Here is a 4,522-nt window from a genome sequence, read left to right on the forward strand (position 1 = left end):
CACGGGGTAGGGAGGAGTTAAGGATGAACCCCAAGTTCTGGCTCAGGTAACTGTTTTATGGACTGAATTATCTTCTCCCCAAACTCATATATGTTGAAGCTCTAACCCCAATGCGACTGTCTGGGGCTAGGCCTTTAAAGAAGTAATTAAGGTTAAATGAAGTCATAAAGGTGGGGCCCTAATCCAATATGACTGATGTCCTTATACGAGGAGGAAGAGACACCAGGGATGCACATGCTCAGAGAAAAGACCATGTGAGGACACAGTGAGAAGGTGGTATCTGCAACCAAGGAAAGAGGCCTCAGGAGACACCAAACCTGCCAACACCTTGATCCTGGACTTCCCAGCCTCCAGAGCTGTGAGGGAAAAAGCTTCTGTTGTTGAAGCCCCCTGGTCTGTGGTGTTCTGTTATGGAAGCCCTATAAAATAATACACTTGGTGAACTGCGGGCACCATTTGCTGACTACGTAAGCAGACCTGGGAGACAGCAAGTAGAAATGCCCAGTTGTCTGTTGACCATACGTGTTGGCAGAATGAGCCAGAGATAGAGATTTGGGTGTTATAAATGGAAGTGGAACACCATGGGATGTTTACACAGAAGTAAAATAAGACAGTCACAATGAAACTCCAGCAGACATCTCCACAGGACTCTAAAGGAAGAGACGCCCCTGAAGAAATTTTAGAATAGGCAGAAAAACACAAGGAAAACCTAGAGAGATTATTGGGGCCATGAAAACTAAGAGAAGAACACATAAAGAAGTGGACTCAACATTGCCAATCGTAACGTAAAGATCAAGCCAAACAAAGACCAAAAAAGTTAGCAAGTTGGAGATCTATGGTCTCCTTGACAAGAAAACCATCAGCAGATGGCTGGCAGTAGGAGTCATGTGGCAAAGGATTCAGGTGTGGATGAGGGAGGAGGTAGAGACAGAAAGGGTAGACAACTCTCAAGAAGCTTGTTTGATAAGAAGAAAAACAGTGGTGGCTGCAAAGGGACATCAGGCTCAGGGAGGGTCTCCTTAACGTGTAAAGTTCTCCATCACATACAGCCACTAGAGAAGGAGAGGTCAAAGACACGAGTGAAAACCCTTGGGAGAAGAGGTGAGGCAGATCAATACCACACAGGTGGACAAATGACACTCCCATGGAAGGAGGGTTGCCTTTTCCACTGTGATAAGAACAAAAGTGTAAAGGGTGGATGTAGATGATTCTGTAGGTGGAAGACAGAAACTGACAGTTTCCCCACCTAGTGTGATTTTCACTCTGAAGTAGGAATACAGTCATCTGCTTAGAGTGAGAGGTATGGAGTAATTGGTTTTAAAAAAACAGGGAGGGCTTCCCTGGTGGCGCAATGGTTAAGAATCCGCCTGCCAATGCAGGGGACACGGGTCGGGGAAGATCCCACATGCCGTGAAGCAACTAAGCCCACGAGCCACAACTACTGAGCCTGTGCTCTAGAGCCCATGAGCCACACCTGCTGAGCCCACGCGCCACAACTACTGAAGCCCACGTGCCTAGAGCCCGTGCTCCGCAACAAGAGAAGCCACCGCGATGAGAAGCCCGCACACCGCAACTAAGAGTAGCCCCCGCTCGCCGCAACTAGAGAAAGCCCGCGTGCAGCAACGAAGACCCAACACAGCCAAAAATTAAATAAATTAATTTAAAAAGCCAAAAGAACAGTGAAACTTAACAGCTATAGGGAACGAATGAGAGCTGACAAGGGGCATATGATGTGATGGCCCAACAGCTCTGAGAAGCCAGTTTAGAGACGAGTGTAGTGGCACCGCCCTGCGGTTGTGTGATTTCTCCAGCCGTTGTATGAGGTGTTGTATGAGGCCCCAATCTCTTTAGATCTTCCTGTGTTTCTCTGCCTGTTCTAAAATTTCTTCAGGGGCATCACTTCCTTTAGAACCCAGCTGAAGGTATTTGCTAGGGTTCCGCTGTGACCTTCTTATTTTACTTCTATACATCCTCCATAGGTTATATGATTCACCCCCATGGTTCCAGCCCATTTCCTATGACTCAAAAGTTTGTAAAGGTAACTAACTGGATGAATCCATAGTAGGGTTTTGCTAGGAAAAAGCAATGTAAAGACAGGCACAAATGACCCCAAGAAGATCTGGGCTGCCTCCTATCTTGGCTCTCCCCATCACTGCATTGTGGGTTTCATCCTTAACCAAAGGACAACAGTTCTCATCCCTAATAGACCCAACATTCCTTTTTTATAATGAACACGCATTATACCCACTTTTATTGCCCTGAGGTCATTATAAATAACCTGCTTAACAGACACAGGTTTAAAAGATCCATTTAATGCTCTCAGGGTAATGTAAAGGAAATGTAAAATGAAATTTATAATAAAAAATATATTTCAGGGCTTCCCTGGTGGTGCAGTGGTTAAGAATCTGCCTGCCAATGCAGGGGACACGGGTTCGAGCCCTGGTCCGGGAAGATCCCACATGCCATGGAGCAGCTAAGCCCGTGAGCCACAGCTGCTGAGCCTGCGCTCTAGAGCCCACGAGCCACAACTACTGAGCCCACGTGCTACAACTACTGAAGCCCACACACCTAGAGCCTGTGCTCCGCAACAAGAGAAGCCACTGCGATGAGAAGCCTGTACACTGCAACAAAGAGCAGCCCCCGCTCGCCGCAACTAGAGAACGCCTATGCGCAGCAACGAAGACCCAACGCAGCCAAAAATAAATAAATTTTTAAAATATATACATATGTTTCAATCTGTAAATCTCAAGCATAACTACAAGAAAAGAATTAATAAAGCAGTCAGATGTTCATGGCTGTATACAGATCCCCAGGAAGACAGGTACAATCAAGTACTGAGCAGGGTATGCTATACTTGAAACTCAAACACAGGAGCACTGTGACATTCCATCAGGTCCAGTAAAAATCAACCAATTGCTACGTTAAAAAACAAAAAGTGGGCTTCCCTGGTGGCGCAGTGGTTGAGAGTCCGCCTGCCGATGCAGGGGACACGGGTTCGTGCCCCGGTCCGGGAAGGTCCCACATGCCACAGAGCGGCTGGGCCCGTGAGCCATGGCCGCTGAGCCTGCGCGTCCGGAGCCTGTGCTCCGCAGCGGGAGAGGCCACAGCAGTGAGAGGCCCGCATACCGCAAAAAAAAAAAAAAAGTTTTGAAGTCTCAAGCTATGAGAATAATGACTTTTACGTACAAAAACTGGAATGTGGTTTGGTTTCAGGCAACCCAGCACATGAAAGAGAAAACAGCAAATACGTAAAATATCACAAGCTGCTTGTCATATTAGCTCCTTTGATGACTACCCTTTCCTATGACTCTAAAGTTTGGGGATGGAAATTCTTACCAGTGGTGGTCATCTTGGATTTGGAACACAACAGCCTGTACTTGGGGGCTTTGACCACCTCCCTAATGTTACCCAAGGAGAACCATAAAGCCTCTCATCTGGAAAGAAAGTAAAGAAGGCCAAACAGGCCTTCAGGAAGCAGACCGCTTAAAGTAGCCAGAGCCAGGCGGTAAGCACCGCTACCAAGCGAAGTGTTCACACTGCAGTGTCCCCCCCTGACCTAAGATGCTTCCCTGTTGCTGAGGACACCTCTTCTGAGCACTGTGTTGTTATGTCGAACACCCATGCGCATTCCAGACCCAAGCCCAGCTGTCACAGCATGCTAGGCGGGGAACTGCAGAGCTCGGAGGCCAGGCCTCCTACCAGAGTCCGACAGAGCAAAGAACATTCCAGCTGTTCCCACAATTCCTGGAGCCCCACTGCCACACTCTCTGCTTCCATATAAAGGGGCTGGGTGGGTTTGGGAAGCAGAGGCTGCGATGTGTTGGGTGTCAGTTAAGAGAAAGATGAGCCCTCAGAGGAATAAGCAGCTAGAAAGGTACCAAGGGTCAGTCTGGGGAGCAAACTCTAAATCAGAATGCAACACAGAGAAGATGGCAGGGCACGTAAGTAAGGAGATCCAGGAGGCTTCGTTTTACCACTGAACACCAGGGCACTTCTCACACATAAAGTGAGGATGACTGTAACGATACTTACCCTTACCAACCTCGGGAGATTGTTTGGTGGAAGGGATCCAATGACTTATTGTAGATGAAGGCATTCTGCAGAGCACTTTATGAATGTTGTTCTTATTACTGTCATTACTCTTTTTTAAGGAACAGCAGACCCATGGAGAAGGTGAACCTAGAGCTTCCTAGGGCCTGGGGCAGTCAAACAACTAGTGGTCACACATTTCATACAAGTGAGTCACGCTTCCTACCTAGTCCACTCCCCAGTGGGAAAGATAAGGATGGAAGACCACTTGCCAGAGTGAGAGTGACTGTTTTGTGTCTGGAAAGAATAGCTGGAAAAACCTATAAGGCTGGGAGGTGTTTTTGAGAAATACGTTTCCAAAAATTTCCCCAAAATGTGTTCCACTAAATATTACCAAAAAAGGATTTGGTGGTGAAATCAGTGTTGGGAACAGGCTTCCTCCCCCAGGCCTTCTTTGAGACCTTAACAATGAATTTCCAGTGAGGATATGGGA

Source organism: Delphinapterus leucas, chromosome 8 (assembly GCF_059928025.1).
Source record: "Delphinapterus leucas isolate spDelLeu-1000000601 "Yukka" chromosome 8, BTC_Dleu_Yukka2, whole genome shotgun sequence".
NCBI classification, from domain to species: Eukaryota; Metazoa; Chordata; class Mammalia; order Artiodactyla; family Monodontidae; genus Delphinapterus; species Delphinapterus leucas.